Below are 23,196 nucleotides of genomic sequence, written 5' to 3'. Positions count from 1 at the left end.
GTAATGGAAAGATCAGTTGAAGGAACTGGGTATGTTTAGTTTGGAGAAGACCGAGGGGCCAGACAGCTGTACAAAAAGTTTATGAAAGGCTGATATGTGCTGGGGGTGGGGGGGGGATTAGACCTTTTCTGATTGGTCCCAGAGATCAGAATGTAAAAGCTATGAATGCCAGTTGTAAAGGGGCCAATTTAGGCTTGATGTCAGCAAGAATTTCTCAAGGTAGAGGTTTCTAAAAAGCACACTTTGAGAGGCAGAAGATTTCTTCTCCTTGGAGGTTGGATGAATGGGAGGCAATGGACAATGGCTTTTTAGAGTGGCAAAATGGGAACTCCTTCCATATCTAGTTTGGACAAGATGGCTGCTGAGAACCCTTCCAGCATTAAAAAAAAGTCTGAAGGAGATATCCTGAGTCACGAGAGAAGTCTCTCACGAAATTCATACTGGAGAGAAATCAGACTATAATTAATGTGGGAAGACCTTCTAAAAGAGGACCCAACATTCAACATTATAGTTTATACTAGTGAGAAACCTTGTGTATGAAATATGAATGGGAAGGCTTTCCATAAAAATAGTACAACTTATTAAATCAGAAAATTTATACTAGAGAGAAGCTTGGTGAATGTAGGAATACTTTTCAGCAGCGTACTCATCCTATTGTAGAATTCATTCTGGAGACAAACTCAAGAATGTAGTCAGTGGAAAATTTTCTCTGGCCAGAAGACAGGATTTTTCTCACATTAGAGTGCTGGAGAGAACTCATAAAGGCAAAGTCTTCAGAAGATCATGATTGTCAGAAGAATTTTGATCTCATAAGCACTTAACTAAAACATTTAGATTCAAACTAAAATGCAACTTAAGATAAATCTCTGGTTTCCCATAGTGGGTCCAATCCTGTAAGTGTTTCCCTCAAGTACTTGTCATGCTTATATTGGAGGACCTGTGGCAATCTCCTGTGTGCCCATTCCCCCATTTTCACTCTTCTAAATTATTCAGAATCCTCCATCTCTTGCTCTCTCTCATTTTATTCACAAGGGGAGAGATGACGAGATTCTAGATTTGGTGCTAGAAAGGACCTCAGCAGATCTTCTAGGACAACCCCCTTACTTTACAGATGAAATCCATTTAGAGAAGTAGAAATCATTTGTCCACAGTCACACAGCAAGTGGCAGAGACATGCTTCAGCCCTAGATCCTTTGACTCAGGAGCCGTTCCATGGTAGCATTAATGCAACAGTAATACAACACTAATACAACTAATAGAACTAAGGTGAAAGTCTCTGTGACTGATTCTGTCTCTTCCCTTCTTCTCCAGTACTTATTCTGACAAGGATTTCCCCTCTTACCTCTTCAATCTTTCTCTGCTGACTCTACCACATGCCCACAGATACATCCCCAATTCAGCTTTTCTTGGAAATGTTACAGTTAAGCTCTGATAACTAATAATCATCTGAATTGGAAGCAGTGACGTAGTTCTTTTTTGCCCTGCCTAGGTCCTGCCAGTACAAGAATGTTTGGAGGAACAGGGAGGAAGTAATTTCCATTGTCAAGTAGAATACATCATTATTTTAAGATGAGCCAAAAAATCATGTAGGGTGGCTTGGTTATCAGTAGGGTCTGACACATTCCCTGTTTCCATATTCTAACTGGACTACGATTGGCATAGCTTTTAGGTCGCCTCATTGGGCTTACAGCTCTGTTCCTATTTTCTCTGTTTTGTTGGCTTGTGAATAAGGTGCCACTAGACACACTCCTGGAGCCCAACTTCAAACCTTTCTCTGGATTAAGTAGGGAGATGGAAGCTCTTCTCATTTTTACCTCTTTCTCTCTCCAGTCTTTTCTCGTGTTTTTGAGTCAAGGACCAGAAGCTTGACTTTGCTTTCATGCCATTGTCAAGCATCAAGTGTTTCCTATGTGCTAGCTAGCACATGTTCGCATTTGCTTTTTTTCAGATGAGATTTAGGAGCTCCAGAAATCTCCCTCTCTCTAGACCAGAAACTTTGTATTTATTTTTGTAGCATTCAGTCTTTGTGATACGAACATAATGTAATGAGTACTTGTTATAAGTACTTCTCAAGACGATTTCCCTTCTCAACCATCCTTTTCTCTTCCTTTATATTACTTCCAAAATTGTCTTAGATGTCTTCAGATACTCTGTTCTCTATCCCTTGGCATCTTTTTTCTGCACCAACCATTCTACTGAAACTGCTCCAGTGATCTCTTAGGTACTAAATATAATGGCATTTTTTTCTTTTTATCCTCCTTCCTTCTGAAAAGTATTTGACATTTGACTGGCCGTTGATTTCAGAGATACTGTATTTGTTTTCGTCTACATCTTTTACAGCTTCTCTGACTCCTTGGCTTTTCCCTGACTGCTAAAATAGATGGGGCAATTGGCTCAGTAGATTGGGCCTTGGACTAAAGAAGTCCTAAGTTCAAAACCAGCTCTGAACACTAGCTGTGTGACCATGGGTAGGGCACTTAACCTCTCTTGGCTTCAAGTTTCTTCATCTGTAAAATGAGGATAATCTCTACCACCTACCTCCCAGGGTTGTTGCAAGAATCAACTGAGAGAATATTTGTGAAACATTTTACAAACCTTAAAGTGCTATATAAATACTAGCTGCTATTATTATTGTTATTTTCATTATTATTTCAACTGGGGTTTGCCATTTTTCTTCTCATTTTATACTTACCTCATGAGAATCTCATTTATACTATAGTACCATTTATAGTAACTACAGTGTTATTTGCAACAATAATCGCTATGAATACATAAAATGTCAGGTTATTTTTGATGTATTGATTGGTTTTTTAAGTCTTCCTAGATCTGGGAAAAAGGAAGGGGGCCTGGACAAACAGCCTAATGACCTTCATAGTTATAACAATAAGCTTGCTGTCTTCAGCCATATATATTTGTTTGTGTATGCATCTCTATTATACATATGCCTTTGTATTTTATTGATGCCTTTATTTTTTATACCGTTTTCCTTTATACCACTTATATATATGAAGCCTTCCCTTATAACAAGTAGCAGTGACATAGAACTGCTTCTGATGGCTTAGTATTCTGAACCAACAGTCCCCACATCTCTCCAATGGGAAGGAAAGTATTTTGTGGTCTTTTCTCCAGGCCAAAGATTGTCATTCTTCAGCCTAATTTTTAGTTCCTCAGATGTACTTTATCTCAGGGAATAGAGCAAATGACAGAATAGGAGTCCTGGAAATTGTGCCTTGGAGCAGATTCCTTAGACATCAGTGAGTGAGTGCCTGTTCAGGAGGCCACAAGGCCTCTGACTAGTGAAACGTAATAAGGGCATGAACTTTGGAAAGGCTGACTAGTGAAGCTTTGCTGACTAGGATAAAAGAAGGAATTAGAATCAGGAAACGGAAACTGGGCATATACTTGCTTATGTGTACATATACCACAGGCAGGCTAGTGATTGGAGTAAACCAAGGCGGAACATCCTGGGCCATTGATGTTTTGGAGAGGGTGAGGAAAGAGTCCTGTCTTTAAACATTGTGAGGATGAAAGGAGGGCAAAGTATGTACTTTACTGAATATGAAGTCTTTGTTTCTGGAAGAAAGGGAAGTTAGAAGTTTGTTCTCCATAACTACTTGCTGGAGTTAAGTGGACTGATTTAAAAAAATATATATATATATATGTATATATATAAAAACATAAACATTGGCTTCGTTCGCCAAGAGATAAAGATATGAGCAAACTATTCAAAAGGATTACAGATGATTAATGGCCACATGAAAGGATGCTCCCAATCACTAGTTAATAAGAAAGTTGCACATCAAAAGAGTCCTGAGATTTCACTTCACACCCAGCAAATTGGCAAAGCTGACAAGACAGTAATAGTGTTGGAGGGATCAGGGAAAGAGGAACACTAATGCATTTGTTGGTGAATATGAATTGGCACAACTGTTCCGTAAAGCACTATGGAATCATGCGATTGAGTTGTTAAGTATATACAGGAAGATTCTGTCTGTCAAAGTAGTAACAGCTTTTGTGGTAGCTGACTAAGAACTGGAAGCAATGTGGCTGCTCATTGATTGGGAAATGACCAAATTGTGGTATGTGAATGGAATATTTTGGGCCATTAGAAATGAATATGATGAACGTGGAGAAGCATTGGAAAGTCTGTCAATGAATTGATGTAAAATGAAATAAACAGAGCCAGAAAAACAACCTTCAGGACGACTACAATGCAAATGGCAGAAGTGCAAAACAACTCAAAATGAATGTTGTAAAGTTATAAAGAAGAAGCTTGGCCCCAAAGAAGAGGGATGAGAAGCTGCCTCCCCCCACTCCTTTGTGAAGATGAGGGGTCACCATAGGGAACATTGCATATTCTGATATTTTTGATGTGTTGATTTGCTGAGAAATTTTCCTATTTTTTAAAGAAATTCTTTGTTATAAGAGATGGACCTGGCAGTAGAGGTGGGGAGGGATACAGGGGAAACCTTGGCAATACAAAAAACAATATATCAATAAAATTTAAAATAAAGGAATGTATGCTGGATGACTTCTTAAAATGAAATCTTGCCTTCTATGCTGCTACCCGAGCCTAAGACTTGACTTTTAAGCAGGTGACATACCTTCCTCTTTGGAGGTGCTGGCCAGCACAGCCATTTATCCGTAAGATAACTTCATTTCTGCCATTGGCCTTACCATTTATGTCTATATTCGAAATCTTGCTGACTATATATACTATATACTATAGACCTGTAGTATTCTCTAATCTTTCAGCAGCTTTATTGACACTAGATTTGGGAGAATGTTACATGCCACTCAGAGGAGTTTGAGAATCACAGTAGCTAATAGTGAACCACTGGAGATTTGTGAGTGATAGAGTAAGGATTTGATCTCCACATCTGATTTGTTATTAGTTCTAAGTCAACACCACCAACTTCCTATGAGATGTTTTACGTTTTCATTTCCTTAGAACTGGAATACCGATAATTCTAATAACCACCTTAGAGTTCTTCATCCATCCACTTTTAGTCTCCCCCTCCCTCAATATCCATCTCAAGCTATCCTTTTTGCCACTGCCAGTCTAGTTTAATCTTATTTATCCAATTCAACCAAGATTTATAAGCTACTGTCCCAGGGATGCTTAGGCTCTAAGGACACAAAGATGAGAAGTAGTTGGTATGGGGCCAGCTAGGTGGCTCAATGTATGGAGAACTAGAGTCAGATTAGGCCTCAGACATTTCCTAGCTGTGTGGCCCTGGGCAAGTCATTTAACCCCCATCGCTTAGCCCTTATTGCTCTTCTGCCTTGGAACCAAAACCCAGTATTGATTCTAAGATGGAAGGTAAAGATCCAAAAAAAGGTCTGCTCTCCAGAAGTTTTGCAGAAAAGATACAACATGTACAAAATAAATAATCTGGAAAGGTGAAAGTATTGAACACTGGGAGAAGGTGGGATGGGACGTTTTGGGTATTGGCACCTAAGCTGATTCATAAAAAAACAAACAACCCAACCTAGAAATGGAGACAAAATTTGAATGCATTTCAGAAGTGGGGAAGCCTTTGAAAAGGCGTGCTGATGGAAGATGGAATTTCAAGTCCAAACAAAGGCCAATTTGGATGGAGCATGTGAAGCAATATGAAGTGAGTCTAAAAAGGTTTTCCTGGTTTTTCACATGCCCACCCAATTTTCAGTCTCCCTTCTCAAATTACTTGGTGTTTTCTTATCTGTATCTATGTCATAAAAGTCAATCCAACATAGGAGCCCAATAGAATGTAAGATTGAGAGTGGGCACTTAAGAAAAGTTTGTCTCCTTTTGGCTTAAGAGTGCTGGGCATAGAGTTACTGATCAATATCTTGATTTCTTTAGACGGAATATATTAATGGGAATGATTATGAGGTTATTCATTTGCCGTCAGTATGCCTTTTATATTTTTTTCTGAAGATAGGACACCTATTAAGCTTATACATTTCTCTAATATTAAAATAAAAATCTGTTTTGTTTTCTTTTTAAAAGACTAAGAATTCTGCATATTAATGTAGGAAAATCATTGAAGAGTGGACGTGGATAATAAAGAATATTTCTTAAGAGAAAAAGAGAAAAAAAATACCCATAGACCCAAATGTCAGTCCAAGAGGAATGGTATTTAGTCTTCCAGCATGACCCTTATCACAAAATGGCCCTTAGTGAATAATCTTTCCCTTGTCTTTACATCTCATAGGTGATTTCTTCCTTATCTAATTTGTTTTCACCCTTTATGTCTAAGCCATGTTTCTATTTGGAACTTGGTATAATAGGAGGTAGTGGTCTAAATGTAATTTCTGCCAGATTACTATTCAGTTTTCCCTCTCGTCTCCTTTTGGGTTTGTCAAAATTACTCTATTTGCTTCTATGTGGAAACTTTAAAAAATTTTTTATTTTCATCATGCAAAACACTTTCATATTGGTTATCGTAAGAGCAAACTAATGCATAACCCAAACCCCCTAAATAAAGCCATAAATACACTGATATGAAGGAATATTTGTGACCGTGAAAATCTGGGTTCAAGACTTTGAATTACCAAAACTGTAAAGATAATTTTTAGTGTCTTGATTTAAATGAAAAATAAGTGGTTGCCATGGGAAAAATTCCCAAATATGAAATATACCCAAGATTTTAATTAATACAAATGAATGAATTAAGGAAAAGGAAGAGAGATAGAGTAAGAGGAAATAGTAGGAAAAGGCTAGGGCCTAGGCCAATTGGCCTAGGCCTTTCTCTTTAAGCGAGAAACTAAGTCAGTCTTTAATCACTCACCACAAGGTCGTTCCAAGCAAAACTCCAGTGTTCAGAGAGACCCTCCAATTCAGCTTTCAGAGCTGAACTCCTCCAGAGGCCTCAAGTTCCTTCCTTTTAAAGAAAACTTTCTCTTGTGTCACCTCCTCTAAATTTTCATGTCTAGGCTTTTCCTAGGACTACCCATTCTTAGTTTCACCATTCTTTAGTTCTCACCTTCTCTGGGTAGATTATATCTTCTGAGTACTTCACACCTCTTTGCTAAGCTTGCCCTTTGTAAGTTGCTTGACCTTTTAGTGATTAATTTGACCTTCATAGGTACTTAGCACCCTTTTGTATTAGATCTAAAAATAGAACTAGCTTAAGGGCTTGGCCTCACTATAAGTATGGGTTGGGGACTTTTTCTCATTGTTCCATCAGGAGTTTACAACTTTATCTTCCCCTAAAGTATGCCTAAATTTGGGTGGAGTAATGTTAGAGTTCCCAATACAGTCCTGACCAAGTACCTCCATTGTTTAAATGGGGAATAGCCTTAACCAAATGTTCCAAGGTAGAGTGAGAAATTTTAAGATTCACATATTCCAACAGTGTTTTCTCTGGAGGTGGGTAGCATTCCCCATCCTATGTTTTTCAGGATTGTTCTGGATCATTGCATTGTCCAGAGTAGCCAAATTTTCACAGATAACCATGGTTCAATGTTGCTGTTATTGTGTACAATGTTCTTCCAGTTATGCTTATTTTACTCTGCCTCAGTTCCTGCAGATCTTTCCAGCTTTTTCTGAAATCATCTTGCTTATCGTTTCTTATAGCACAATAGAATTCCATCACCAACATGTACCAGTTTGCTCAGTCATTCCCCAATGGATGGCCATCCCTTCAATTTCCATTCTTTGTCTCCACAAAAAGAGCTGCTATAAACATTTTTGAACAGGTAGGTCCTTTCCCTTTTTTATGATCTCTTTGGGACCCAGGAGTGGTATTACCAGGTCAAAGGGGATGCACAGTTCTATAGCCTTTTGGGCATAGTTTGTGTAGAAGAGCTCTTCCCAGATCCTCAAAGGAGGAAACTCAGGGCAGGCTCTTCATCATTTCCACCTGGATATTCACTAGTACTTCATCATTATCTCCAGAAGTTCTTCTGAAAGTTAAATCAATGGTAATGCCCTCTGTATGTAGCCCAGGGCTACATATTTCCTCCCTTCCTTTGACTGGAAAGAGTGGAGAGAAATTAGAGAATTTCTCTCAGATCCTCTTAAGGAGGGGGCCCAAGCAGAAACAGTCCCTGCCCACAAGGAGTTTACAGTCTAATGGAGTAAGATAAAAGGAAGCCAAAAAGGTAGGGGGGAGGTTCCTGATATGGGGCCTCCATTGGGAAATGAGCTTCAGGGAAGGATTAATTATAAGCAAAACTGAGCCCTAAATCTGGGGTGGGGAGCTGTGAAGGGAGGTTTAAAAAGAAAGAAAGGTTAAGAGCCCGTGGTTCAGGTCTGGACGAGGAAAAGGGAAGTGGGGAAAGGAAGCCACTAATTCCAGCTGCTTTCTTACCCTGGAAGGTCCTTCTGCCCAGCAGACCCTCACCCCAGGCCAGTTCTGTTCACTCTTTGCTCATGGGGCCCTGCTTGTGAAGAGATTTCTGGGTCCCTTTCTCCCCTAAATGTCCCCCCCTCCCCCACACTCCCCTTCCTTCCTCCTTTCAGCTTTATTTGTTCTCTTCTCCATTAGAATGTAAGCCTGGGGGTGGGGGTGCAGCTGGGTGGCTCAGTGGATTGAGAGCCAGGCCTAGAAATGGGAGGTCCTGGGTTAAAATCTGGCCTCAGACACATCCTAGCTTTGTGATCCTGCTCAATGGGGGTCCCATTGCCTAGCCTTCTCTTCTGCCTTAGAGCCAATACACAGTGTTGATTCTAAGATGGATGGTAAGAGTTTTAAAAAAAGAAGTAAGTGGAGGGGAGCGTGGTTTCCCCCCAGCTTTTTTATTCCTAGAGTGCAAGCGCTTAATCAATGCTTACTGCCTCCCAGGGCCTTGAGTCAATGATACTCAGGAACTGAGAGCCCCACAGAGAGAAATGGGAGAAAGCCTGGGTGAAGAGGCAGGGTAGCTTCCTCTCCTCTGATTGGTTACGGTTCTGGCCACTTTGGCCAATGGACGCAAAACATCCAAAATGGTGTGGGGAAACGGTAGTTGTGCGCATGCTCCACAGAAGGCCTTTGTCCGACGAGCATGGGGTTTACAGAGATCTCCTTCCGACATTTCAAATCTGTCCCCCTCTTCTTTCTCACTAGGCTGGGAGGAAACTGGGAGACCAAGACTGCCCAGAGCTACCGTTTTGGGGTAACAAATAGTTGGAAAAGGCCTCTCCAGAGCATGCGCAGAAATCACATCGGAAATGATTGAAGAGGGTGACTGAAGAAGGTGGGAACTTGGGCCACGTGACTTCCGGTTGCCCCAGGAATAGGAAGTCAGCCTCTGGAGTTTCTTGGTCCAACCCTCTCGGCCTTGTCCTGCCGGAAGCTGCTTTCTAGAATAGACCAGAAGGACATGATGTCGGTACGGAGCGCTGTGTTCTCTTCAGGCCCTCGTACCTTTGTGGCCCGGTTCTAGCTGTTGCTGTTCTTGGAAATGGAAATGAGACTAGAAAGAACTCTACACCCTGGACCTTCAGGAGCGGGAATCTGGAGGCAGAGGCGACCGGGATGGGGGCACTTTCTTAGGGCCCAGGCATGGCGGGTGGGAAGCTGAGCACGGCCCCATCCCTGTTTGTGCCCTTTCCCTGCCTCTTCCTCTTCCTCTCCTCTCCTCTCCTATCCCTTCTCCCCCTTATGTCGGCGGACCCAGCCCTGGCGCCGGCTACTCCCATGGACAGGAAGAAGAAGCCCCCCGAGATCCCAGGAGTCCGGACCCACCAGACCAATGAGAACTTCCTTTTGGAAATGTCTCGGCGCAGCCCGTGAGGTAAAGGGGACCCAGAGACCTTGGGGCATTAGGCTATTAACGGGTTCTTTTTCCCTGGTTGTCACCCGTAGGTGCCTTCTATGTTGGGACCATCCCTTAAGCCTCAGAACGTTGTACGCTTTAAGCCGTTTGGCCTCGATCTCACAAAAACCTATTTAAGGTCCACGCTGTGCCCTGCCCATCCCCCCCCCCCCCATGGGACCAACAGACCATACCCCCTAGTACACCCCTCCCCCTTCCCGCTGCCCAGTTGTGTCTGCTCCTGGGTTCCCTGGGTCCTAGCCCGTAGGGCCGTTGCCCTCATTCTGGGGCTGGATCGTTCCGACCCTACTGGGTCTGGCCAAGGTGGCTGCCTTCTGGCATTTCTGACCAGAGCGGGCCACAGCTGCAGAGGCCCCAACCCCCAGCATCTGGTGAGGGGGTGGGGGAGGGAGGCCAACTGGCGGGAGGTGTAAGTGATGGATGAACTCCAACTGGCCGGTGTCCGATTACTGGTGGGGTTTCACCCATGCTTTGGAGCTACCCGATCACCTCACCCCCTGTCGCCATGGCCCCCTGGGGCTAGGGAGCAGCCTCACTAGAGCTCCCAGAGCTAATCACAGGCCGTCCTGCAGGTCATCCAGCCCAGGGAATACGAATGGAACCGGCCTCTGGCCCTTCCTTGGAGGACTTGTCTAGGAATATTGGCGCCATAAGCTGGCAGGAACGGAGCCCTGTGAAATTCCTACCCGCCCCCTCCCAGCTTAAGAGCTCACATGGTTCATGGATGGGGATGTGGCAGGATGGAAGCTTCTATCTTGTAGCCAACTTCTAGTCAAGTCTGTTTGAATTTTTGTCTTTTTAGCAGCTTCTTGGCTTGTCCCTTAGCCGTGTCTATGCTGGGTAAGTAACTTCTCAGAAAGCCAGCCTCTTTATTGCTTTTTATAACACGCCAGTCATTCGCCTCCTGTAATTTATTCAGCCCTTTTCACTTGAGGGAGAGTTTGGCCACACTAGTCACATTGGATACTAAACATATCCGACAAACAGTGGATAGAATGTTTGGATTCCCGAAGACCGGGGTGCAGGTTCTGCCTCTGATGTTTACTTAGCACAATGCCTGGCACATACGAAGAGTTCAATAAATGCTTATTGACCTACTGGCAGAGTTTTCAGGAGGACGAATGAGTTAATATACTTAAAGCTTCTGCCAGCTTGTATAAATGCTCGTTCATTATTATGTAGCCCAGAGGTCTCTGATGGGATTCAGATCAGATGAGCTTTCAAGCCCAAGGATTATTTCCATTTCTGAACATAGCCACATTGCAGATTTCCATGTCACTCCGGGACAGTTCTACTTCTCAGCTATCATTATATCTGTCAAGGTTCATCATTCCCTCAATGGTAGCCACACTTCTAGGCCCATCAACAGTAAAAAGTAAGCCAAAAAATACCCTGAATCCCCCAATATTTTTTTTGGTGGATTGGACAGTCTAATGAAGATGCCTAGAACTTAAAAAGACTAATCTAACAGTGGCTTGGATAAAACCTTGAGCAAGTTTCATCATCAAAAATGACTTTTTGTGGACAGATAGATGGCTGGTTAGAGAGCCAGGCCTGGAGTGGAAGGTCTTGACTTCAAATCTAGCTTCATACTTTCTATCTTTGTGACCCTGGGCAAGTCACTTAACTACAGCTGCCTAACCCCTATTGCCCTTCCGCCTTAGATTTGATACTTATTGTCAATTCTAAAAGAGAGGGTAAGAGTTTTAAAAAAGAGAGACCTTTATTCAAGACCCTAGTACCCTAGTCACTGTTTTTGTTTAGCAAGCAATTTTTCTTTATAGTGATGGTTAGCCTCTGGTTTTTGTTTTTGTTTAAGTTATTTGTGTTTGTTTAAGAAGACGTGGTTTTCTTGCAGTTTTTTCAACTTTAAGAAGCTTTGTACCTCTGTAAAGGAGTCAACCCTTTCTGCTTCCAGGTCCTTCTGAAAGTCTTTGTTTGCCTAGAACCTTTTAGGCTATTGACAGCAATACATTTGCCAATTCTTGGCATTGTTTCTTGCTTTTCGGTGCCCTTTCCTTTAAATTGCATGCCAGATACTCTTTAACATTGGCTTCCTGGCTGTTCCAGGAACAAGACTTTCCATCTCTGAACTCAGCATTTCTATTTTGGAACCCTCTTCCTCCTCAGCTCTGTCTGCCACCTTCTCCACCAGAAACCTTGCTGGATTTTCCCACACCAACTCCAGGGTCTCTAATAGCCAGTGAAGAGTGCTTTTTCAGGGCTAGCTACAGCTTTTGCTTGCTTCCTTGGCACTATAGCCTCTCTCAAAGAATCCCCAGGATTTGAAACGTAGCAGAAAAGGGCAATGGGCAACAAGACACCAACTGCCTCACTTAAGCGAGTGAGCTAAAAAAATACAGCTCTCTGGGCAGACACCTTTCTCCTGTGCTTTGCAACTTGCCCATTGGGATCACTTGGTGTTCTTCTGAGTAAACCCTCTGGGCTCTTTGGAGTACTTATTAGTTATGGGTTGGCTTACAGAGAGGAAAGATTGTTCCTCTTTTTTTGATCAAATGCCAGGGTGTTTTTCCCATTCTGTAGGCAACAGACCTTTGGTTTATTCAACTGGAAAGTGGCTGTTGGATGGGTTGCCTTTGAGGGTATATACCTTCCTCTCTTTGTATAAAATTGCCTGAAAGCACCAGTTCAGATGCCTGAAGACAGGAAAAATTCCTATCCTCCGAGCAAGACGAGTTAAATAAATGTACAAAAAAAGCATCCATCACTTGCGATATGCCAGAAACTGTTCAGCCTAGGAAGTAGCCATAAAAACAAGAGGCAGGCTCTAAGCCCAAGGTACTTAGATCCTTTTTTTTTTAACCCTCACCTTCCATCTTAGAGTCAATACTGTGCATTGGTTTCAAGACAGAAGAGTGGGAAGGGCTAGGCAATGGGGGTCAAGTGGCTTGCCCAGGGTCATCCAGCTGGGAAGTGTCAGGCCAGATTTGAACCTGGGACCTCCCATCTGTAGGCCTGGCTCTCAATCCACTGAGCCACCCAGCTGCCCCCCATGATACTTATATTCTTTTTTTTTTTTAATTTTATTTGATCATTTCCAAGCATTACTCATTAAAGACATAGATCATTTTCTTTTCCTCCCCCCCCCCACCCCCCATAGCCGACGCGTAAATCCACTGGGCATTAGATGTTTTCTTGATTTGAACCCATTGCTTTGTTGATAGTATTTGCACTAGAGTGTTCATTTAGAGTCTGTCCTCTGTCATGTCCCCTCAACCACTGTATTCAGGCAGTTGCTTTTCCTCGGTGTTTCCACTCCCACAGTTTGTCCTCTGCTTATGGATAGTGTTTTTTCTCCTAGCTCCCTACAGAGTGTTCAGGGACATTACACCGCCACTAATGGAGAAGTCCATTACGTTCTCTTGTACCACAGTGTATCAGTCTCTGTGTACAATGATTTCCTGGTTCTGCTCCTCTCGCTCTGCATCACTTCCTGGAGGTTGTTCCAGTCTCCATGGAACTCCTCCACTTTATTATTCCTTTTAGCACAATAACAATACTTATATTCTAATGGAGGAAAAAGTATATTAGGGAGTGATGACCAGGGAAGGGAATTTGCATCTGGGGAACCACAGACATGGTGATTTGACACCCAAATGATCTTCTTGATTCATTTATTGTTCTCAAAATTAAAGATGGAAGGGCAGATTTGGGCATAGAGGGGAAGAATGAGATATGTGTCAAGGCAGGTAGTTAGAAGGATGGCTTGAGTGGCCTGCTAGATGAGATACAAAGAGAAGGCCTGATCTGGGCTCTAAAGTCAGTTGTAAACCAGTGGAAACCCCAGGCACTCAGGATGCTTGTTTTGGCTTAATTGTAAGCCTGGAGACAGTATCCCTTCCCACCCCCCTCAGCCACTTGCTTGCTGTAGCACACTATAATTAGGTTTCCTGGATTCCTTCCCCTCCTTCCTCAGTCCATATTAGACAGTTCAGTCTGCCCTGATTTCAGTGGTCCAGACTCACTTAGAAATGGGGCCACTAAGCCATACCTTGGGATCCCTGGGGCCTACGTATTATCTTCATAAACCACATGGTAACATTGTTTTATTGTATTTTTATTTGCTTTGTGTACTATTTCCCAGTTACCTTTTTTTTTCTAGTTCAGGTCACATGGAGTGTAGCCCTGGGTGGCCACATGCTTGACACCTCTGGCTTTGACTCGTCTCACTGCCTTGCATCACAGCTCATGATGGGGCAACATCTTAATGCCTTGGTGGCTCTTTATTTCAGAAGTTTGGGGGCCTTGGCTAGGAGTGTCCATCCTGCAGCATATCTGAGCAGCTGGGAGGACTAGCTTTGCTCACCCGCCCCATGCTGTTCTCTGGTGACATTTGTCATCCTGCCCTGAATGTCACTGTGTAAAAATAGCTCTTTCCTCTTTTACCCCATAGTAGCCTGGAACTGGAATGATTGGGCTAATAACTCACTCTCCGGCTAACTAGGCCAAAGGAACTTGAATCTGATGTGTGACCCATTTAGGAATGGACCCCAGAGCATCCCTCAGTGATCATTTGTGCCACCCTCGGGCTCCCAGGCATGCCCACTATTCTTCAAAGAGTGAACAGAGTAGGACTGACTCAAGCTGACTTCCTGAACCCGTCACTTCTTGTATTCCCAACGAACTGGATTTGTAGTTGCCAAACCAGATAGCATGTACCATTTGGAATGAGGGGAGCACTTTGGATACACCAGGGAGACGTCTCAAGAAGTTACTTGTCTCAGTCAGGGAGGTGGAGAAGTCATGGCGAACAGTGTCCCAACTGGTCGACCGTTCAAGAGAAAGAGCTTTTAAAACATTGGACCTAGGGAGCCATCCTTAAACTCTTAGCACTGGTGGGTGTGAAGTCTGTTTGGCAAGGGAGCCTTCCTCCAGCCACATTCATTCCCACTGAATTTTCCTGCCTTATGTTTATAATTAGTCTTCTAGACTATGAGAAACCTTGTTGGGGATTTTTTCCTTTCTTTCCTTGTTCCCCCCCCCCCCCAAGACTCATCCATATTTCTTGGTGTTCTCATACTTACCCAACTGAAGAAATGGGTGGAAGTAGGCTATGGCATTAATTTTGTGCAAATCATTCCAGTTTTTTCGATTCTAGGGCCATTTTATTTAAAATACAATAATTGGCGATTATTTGTTTTGATTTTCTTGGGCACCAATCATTTCTTTAACTTTCGGAGCTAATGTGTGGAAGCTGCCTTCATGAAGGCAACTTGGGGCATTGCCAATAATGCTGTTATGACAATCTTTGTCAAGATAGCTCTCCCCCCCCCCCCGTTATTTCTGATACTGATAACCAAGGTATATACCTGACAATGCAATTGAATCAATAATTATTTTTGAACTTTTATTGCCTCCTGCCATATTGTTTTCTCTCTAGCTTAAATTTCATTGCTTTTAGTTATTTCAGACAATTTTTTGAGTCTGGGGAGCTTCAAAATTATTCTAATGGGAACCTCTTTCCATTTTGAAAATTGTTGTTAACTTTATCCACAGTGAACTGGAAGTCATCTTTGTAAATTTGAACACTTCCATCTCTGTGTGTGTTTATGTGTTATACCCACGCTACACTCACTATATGAGTATGGGTCTAATCGGTTATTTTCTCAGTCAGCTAAGACTCTTTTTAAGTAAGAGGCGTATTCTGCCTGGAGTCAGTAGAAGGACTGCTTGCCAACTTTATAAAGTCATGAGTCTTTGAGATATTGATATTTAAGTTTTTTACATGGATGTGCCAGCAGTAGCACTAGTAGAATATTGATATTAAAAAGATAAGCCTTTGTTTCACAAGACAATCTAAGTCTACTTTCCTTCTCTTTTTCAACTTGAGGCACAGCTTTCTATCTTCCATGTCAGTCCATAATATAGATGAATTGGTGAATACATTCTATATTGTCCATATACCTACATTTCCCACTTTGGATAATAGATAGCTTTCATCCACTTGGCCTTCTGCCTGTGGATGGTTAGGTCAGACACCTTTGAAAAATTATGGATCTCATCTTGGAAACAACTAGGTGGCATTGGGACCTATAGCAAATCTATAAATTACTCTGATCTTCACTTCCAAAGTCCTTTGGAAAATGTAATAACTGACTTTCATACTTCATAATTTAAAAAAACAACAACTTACTTTCTTAGAATTGAGACAAGTATTTTTTCCAAGACAGAAGAATGGTAATTGCCGTTGGGGTTAAGTGACTTGCTCAGGGTTGCATAGTAAGTGTAGGTGTCCCATAATGTTGTTATGAGGATCTATTTTATAAATTATAAATTACTCCATAAATATAATTTGCCATTTTTTTAAACCCTTACCTTCCATCTCGGAATCAATACTGTGTAATGGTTCCAAGGCAGAAGAGTGGTAAGGGCTAGGCAATGGTAAGGGCTAGGCAATGGGGGTCAAGTGACTTGCCCAGGGTCACACAGCTAGGAAGTGTCTGAGGCCAGATTTGAACCTAGGACCTCCTGTCTCTTGGCCTGGTTCTCAAGCCACTGAGCTACCCAGCTGCCCCCTGCCATTATGTTTTCTGTATTTTTACTGATTGGCAGTTGATGAATGAGATGAAAAGCAGGTTTAAATGATATAGGAGCAAATGGGATATTTATATATTTTTTAATCTCTTTTAGGTTGGGAGAGTAGACTTGAATCCAAACAGTCAACTCCACAGTTGGACATTTCTATGGAAGAATTATTCCAGGAAAGATTTTGGTCCCTGGGCTTCCCATTTGGGAGAAACCTTGGCATCTGGAACTAGGGTAAAGAGAGAGAGAGACAGCAGAACCCAGAGAAAAAGCTTTCAGCCTGGAATGAATGTGAGAAAGCCTTCCACCTGAGCATGACTCTTACTAGGCATCAGAGAACTGATTCTGGAGAGAACCTGTCTGTAGTGAGAATAAGTGTATTGCCTTGACATAACCGACTCCATTTTGTGTTAGGCCACCATCTGTGGTGGTGCATTTGCACACTTGTTTTTCAGCATTAAGATAAATGCTTGTATAGTCTGGATAGTTTGGTGAACAACATGTGGATGTTCAAAAAGGACTGATAAACATGTGGGATCTTCGACGTGGACTGACCTCCGGTGGAGTAGTTTGGGAACAACCACGTCATTAGCTTGGGTCCTAAATGAGGTCATTGAACACTGGGCACCTTGGGTGTAATCAGCGAGCAATCGTAGCTAGAACTAGGAAGACCGCCAGGAATCCTCAGCATTCAGCCTGCTCCTGGCCTGTGAATAAGAACTGGTTCCTGCTCTTGTGTTGCTGACCTCCCCGCAGCATTTGGAGCATCCCCTATTCACTTAAGGGGAGGCTGTTCAGTGGAGACTGGCTAGGTGGCCATCTCAGAGGAAGACTCTTTACCTCAAGTGGAGCTGAGAGGGTCCTTCCTCAGACTGAACCTTAGGAAGGCCCAAGGAAACAGGCTGGTGGCTTGTTCCTAGAGGACAGGATGTTTTCATTGTTTGAACTGTCCATTAATAAAGGCTTGATTGCTAACCCTGAGAAGTAGAAGTTGAATTACTATTTCTGTTGCACTGGTTAGCATATGGATTGGACTTTGCGGTCCTCTGTGTACAGTCAATAAATATGAAGTGATGTTTTGCCAGAAATCTGTCCCATCTGCGATTAAGCAATTGAGGCAGAGCTCTGAGCCATTTATTAAAGGGAACTGGTCCCCTCCAACAACAAAGAAAACCCCGGACCTTCCTCAGGGTCTGAGACCCCCCCCTTCTCCAGAGTCCAGCTTTTATTCCTTTTGGTGCCCAGCCCCATCCTTGCATGCCTTCCATCACAGTTCAGGCGCCAGCACATTATCACATTGATGGATGCCAAAGCCTTGGTACGCCTCCTGTTCACATTGCTAGCAAACAATGAGGTGGACATACAGCAACCAGCCCATCTATATCCCATCCTCAAGCCATCCACTCTTCGCAGCATGTCCTGGACATCCTACACTGGTACTATTCGGTATTAGGTGGAGCCTCTTGTGCGGGCCTTCCTGGCATGAATCGTGAGAAGGAAGTGATACACGGTGGAGGAGCTCTTAACATAACATGGAGCTTGGGACATCTGAGTGGAGGCCCCTCCAAACTATGCTGACAAGGTAAAGTTGACAAAAGTTAGTGAGCGGAAAGACTTCTTTTTAGAGCATATTTGACTGACTTAACTAGTTGCTTTTGATGATTGTTAATAATCACTATCTTTATGGAATCACACCAACTGAAAAAATACTAATCATAGGGATAAAATGACCGATTTAAGATGGGCAAGGGTTTGCTCAAATAGGGTAGGGGTCAGATTATTCTCACAGCACCCACTATATGCCAGGCACTGGGGATAAGAAGGGAGACAAGATAAGTTCCTGTCCTCAAGGAGCTTACAGTCCAATAAGGGAGACAACATGCAAACAAATATTTACAAAACAAGCTATGTACAGGATAAATGGGGAATAATTCAGAGAGGGAAGGCACTGGAATTAAAAAGCATTTGGAAAGACTTCCTGTAGAAGATAGGATTTTAGTTGGGATTTAAGAAACCCAGGGAGGTCAGTACTCCAAGTGGACGAGGGAGAGCCTTCCAGGGATGGGGCATAGCCAGAGAAAATGCCGGAGTTGGGAGATTTAGTGTTGGTGGGATAGCTAGGAGGTTAGTGTCGCTGGATTGATGGAGTATGTTTTAAAGTACAACATAAGAAGGCTGGAGAGGTAGGAGGAGACGGTGTTATAAAGGGCTTTCGATGCCAAACAGCATTTTGTATTTTCTCTGAGAGACAACATGGTGTTCTTGGAGTTTACTGAGTACAGTTTGACATGGTTGGACCTGCACTTATGAATGTACTGAGGAAAATTAATGTTGAATTGTAATAATTTCCATATGAAATCTTTCCTAAACCTCATGTTTGGAAGGTCAGCCAGCTCCCTAGCTAACGTAACTTACTCCCAGGCCTCGAAGCATTTCATCGGACTGGCTTTGATTAGAGGCAGGGTGGAGATGTGCTCCTCATTTATCTGCAAACAAGAATTCTCTTATGTAAGGGAAGCTGGCAAGCTCTAGTTCCTGGGGAACGCTTGTGCTGATGTCTTTCTGGTGAGATCTGCCCTTCTGTGCTGAAGTAACGAAGGAGGAAGTTGAGGTCCCCAAGTCCACCTCCTGGCTTGAAATGTCCCCCAGTGGGTGTTGGCAGGAGGAGACGTTCTAAGTTTGAGCTATCAGGCTGATCAGAAAGGACTCACTCGGCTTCCCTTAGAAGCAAAAGACAGGACTTGCCCCTTTGGTGAAAGAGTCATTCCTTCAACATTAAGAAGCATCTGTTATTAAACATTGTTATGCCTGGGAAAATGGCTACATGTTCTTCACCGGGTAAGAACCACAGAGCTGCAGTACATGTGTAGATAGGTACCTCACGAATGTACTGAAGGGGAGAAGACCACGAGGGAATATCTCAGCATCAGACTATAGTGGAGTAAAATCTTATGAATGTCATTAAATGTGGGAAGACCTTACTCGTCATTATTTCTCTTACTTGACTTTACTGGTGGTCAGGGAGTACTAGCACCTTTGGTGTCTACCTGTCACCCAACTCTCTGTGGCTCCAAGAAGCTGAAGCATGGCCATTGGCCACACCTTGGTAAAACTGTCTTAGCAGACAGGCAAAAACAAGTCGAGGGTAACTGATAGCCTCCAGACTCCTCAGTGAGTTGGAGGAGTGTTTACTCCAAGCACGAAAAGTTCCCCACAGATGGGGCAAATGAAAAGAATTTACTCCAACAGCCATTAAAGTGGTTGAAACAGGCACCATTAAGAGCTCAGTCAGACATCTAAGATGCCAAGGTCATTCACTGCACTCCAGTCCATCACCAGTGCCTTCCTTTTGTCCTGCCATTGGACTTGGAATTCTCTGGAAGAGAGAATGAGGCTGAAGACTTCCTACAACTCTGCCTCACTTAAATCCAGTTCATGAAAAGTCAAGACATCATCCTATCTTGTCATGAATCCTCTTCAGAAATGAAAGAGATGAACTATTGGACATCAGAGAATTTATCCTAGAATGAATCTTCTCACTGTGATAAATGTGGGAAGACTTTCTGCCAGATGAAACATCTTAATCGGGAAGATCACTCTTGAGTGTAGGAATGCTTCCTCCATGAGTATAGACTCTGGCATCACAGAGTTCCTCCTAGAAAGAAACCACATCTTTGGGGAAGACCTTCAGCTGATAGGTACACCTTATCAACACCAGAGTTCACACTGAGCAGAAATCTCATGACTATGCAATGCTGTCTAATGGAGTTTATCTTTGGCAATTCTTACCTAGTGCTTAAATATCTACTCACTCCCTGGGTATGGCTTGCTAACTCAACTTTCATTCTGGTAAATGGAGGTTCCTAGATATAGGCCACTATGACACAGTCACACTAAAATTCTTTTAGAGTCCTAAAGGTAAACCTTTCAGATGGAAACCCTACTTACAACTTTAGCTCTTGAGTCCCCAGTGATGTGTTTCTATTTACACAAATGCAGTAATGATACTTTTACATCTTCAACATAATCATTATGAAAAGACAAGAGAATGTATAGGAAAAGAAATATCAAATTGTTCATGATCAATTGGAATAAATTTTTGATCCAGCCAGTCTTAGAAGGATGAGGAAAAAGAGCAGATTGAGTGGAGACTCCTGGTTCATCAGTAGGCCTTGATAGTCACTAATTAGTTAGCATATTCATCCCAAATTTGTTGCCATCTGTCCAAAATTGTTAGTATAGATGTGTCAGAAAGTCTTGATCCAAATTCCTTGTTCCTGCATGATGAGATCTAGGGCTTGGTGATTCTGGAGGGCCACTTTGGAAACAACTGGCCTTTTGTTGCAACAGCTAGATAGCAAATAAGTTAAGAGTTTTCTAAGCTCTTGATAATCAAATACTAAAGACAACTTTGAGGATCTCAAGAGTTCCTCAAAAAGGTATATTGCTTCTGATATTAGAAGTTTCCACCAGGTCATAATAATACTAGTGAGAGGATCAAAGAAATGCAAAAAACTAAACTAAACCAAACAAAAACAACTCCTGTTCTCAAGCTCAAAATCTAATGGGGAAGACAACATGTAGACAACTAGGTATAAACAGGGGTCTGGAATTAAGGCAGCCTGAGTTCAAATCCAGTCTCAGACATTTACTAACTGTATGACCCTGGGCAGATCATTTAACTTCTGTTTGCTTTAATCCACTGAAGAAGAAAATGGCAAGCCACTCCAGTGTCTTTGCCAGTATGGTCCAAGGGGTCACAAGTAATCAGACATTACTGAATGACCAAATAACAACAACAATGTACAAACAGGACATAGGATAAACTGGAGAAAAATCAATGAAAGGAAGACACTGAAAAAGAAATATACCTCCCCAAGGAGATACATTGATTGGGAAGGACCTAGATGGGTTGGCGGTGGAAAAAACCCACCTAGGGACATTTCCAGGGTCAGTGAAACACAAACCCCTTGAGACTATAGGAAACTAAGTTTATTTTATTTACTGAGGTTAGGGAAATGGTAGGTAAGGTCCTAACTCTACATGGCTCTATCTCCTCCCACTTTCTACGCTCCTCTCACAAGAGAGCTCTTCTGATCTTCTTTAAAGCCCCAAACCATCTGACTACTTTGCTATACTAAATATCCCAGATTGTCTCAAAAAGACTGAGGAGACTAGACTCAAAGGTGGACTAAGTCCTTCCCCAGCCTGGGGTTGACTTCTTAAGTAAAAAACCCGAAGTCCCAGATATAAAACCCTTTGGTTTACCTTAGCCAAATTGCCACAGCCAGATTGTCCACAGCACTACAGAGAAACCTCCTAGGTATCCAAGCCCAAACCCTCCTAGTTTCTCCACAAAATTAGTCAGGTTGCAGGAGTTTGATGGAGCAGGTGTTATCCCTTCTAGCTCAGAAAAAGGACAGTTCAGAGTGACAGTTTTTCTCAGTTACCTCTCCAAACCCCCTCTGCAGAGCTTCCCCTTCTACAATCTTTTTTCCCAGGGTTTATGGCTAAATTCTCTTCTCTCTTAGAGACAATCTTTGCATTTTCCCCTCTCATTCTTCTATTCTTGTAGCACTAGGATTAAGGAGAACCTAAAAAGTCTTCTTTCAGAAGGGAAAATTTTAGCTGGGATTGATGGAGAGTGGTTTAGGTGATAATTTTTCTCTTCCCTAGCTCTTCCCAGGAGATTGGTTTAGGAGATTGAGGGAGAGTACTCTAGATGTGGAGGTCAGCCAATGAAAATGTGCAGAGTAGGGGGCACTTGGATGGCTCGGTGGATTGAGAGCCAGGCCTAGAGGTGGGAGTTCCTGGGTTCAAATCTGGACTCAGACACTTCCTAGCTGTGTGACCCTGGGCAAGTCACTTGACCCCCATTGCCTAGCCCTTACCACTCTTCTGCCTCGGAACCAATACACAGTATTTATTCTAAGATCAAGTATGAGGGTCTAAGAAAAAAAAAAAGAAAATTTGCAGAGTTGGGAGGTGGGAGTGTCATGTGGAAGGAATAGCAAGGAGGCCAGGGCCACTGGATTATAAAGAATGTGAAGGGGAGTGAAGAACCAGGAGAGTGGAAGGGGCCAGATGGGGAAGGACTTTGGATGTCCAACAGGATTTTATATTTGATAATCAAGGCAAGAGGGAGCCACCGTAGTACTCTATAGGAAGACTAATATGGCAGCTGAGTGGAAGATGGCTTGGAATGGGGAGAAACTTGAAGGAGGGAGACTAACCAGCAGGCTCCAGCAATAGCACCATATATGAGAGATATTGTGACTCAAAAGGTTTTGACAGTAGAGTGGATATGGGGAGAGAATGAGAAGCCGAGGATGACACTGAGGTTTTGAACCTGAGAGACACGAGGCTGGTGATACCTTTGACAGTACTAGGAAAGTCTAGAAAAAGGGAGACTTGGGATTAGATAAATAGATCTGGGAATTGTCAGCATAGAGGTGATGACTGAATCCATGGGAACTCATGAGGTCACCAAGGAAAATGTTAAAGAAGGGAAAGAGGGCCCAGATCAAGGCCTTGGGGGCCATCCTAGGTGAGTGGGCATGCCCTGGATGAAGAGCTGGCAAAGGATATTTCTAAGTCGGAGAAGGAGAACCAGGAGAGAGCAGCATCCCAGTAAGGTCAAGGAAAAGATGGTGGCCAACAGTGTTAAAGGCTACAAGGAAGTCAAGAAGGATGAAGATTGGATGGGGAGGGAAGGATGAGGAAAAGGTCACTAGAGGTTAGGATTAAGAAGTTATTGATAGCCTTGGTGAGAGCAGATTCAGGTTAATGACTCTTGGAAGTCAGCCTGCAGAGTTAAGAAGAGAGGAAGAAGAGAGGAAGTGGAGACTATTTACTGGTTGTCCTTCCCAAAGAGCTTGGCCACTGAAGGGAGGAGATTAA

The 23,196-nt window shown here is 42.8% G+C and overlaps 1 protein-coding gene across 5 annotated transcripts in view; it reads left to right on the top strand.

Moving 5' to 3' along the window:
* The first annotated feature begins 9,262 nt into the window (after positions 1–9,262).
* Positions 9,263–23,196, top strand: part of LOC100617229 (zinc finger protein OZF-like) — a 29,928-nt gene continuing 15,994 nt past the window's right edge. Inside the window, exons 1-3 of one of the 5 annotated variants that reach the window (XM_056821373.1) lie at positions 9,269–9,708; positions 10,553–10,590; positions 16,402–17,878. The gene's annotated coding sequence lies outside the window, so the exon portion shown is untranslated. Of the gene's footprint in view, positions 9,709–10,552; positions 10,591–16,401; positions 19,995–23,196 lie in introns of all 5 variants that reach the window. The other 4 variants (XM_056821376.1, XM_056821372.1, XM_056821374.1 and 1 more) reach the window with 4 other exon arrangements.

The sequence above is a fragment of the Monodelphis domestica genome, chromosome 3, assembly GCF_027887165.1.
Source record: "Monodelphis domestica isolate mMonDom1 chromosome 3, mMonDom1.pri, whole genome shotgun sequence".
In the NCBI taxonomy this organism is placed as follows: Eukaryota; Metazoa; Chordata; class Mammalia; order Didelphimorphia; family Didelphidae; genus Monodelphis; species Monodelphis domestica.
The sequence above is the reverse complement of the archived record's forward strand: the minus strand, read 5'-3'. Positions and strand labels throughout refer to the sequence as shown.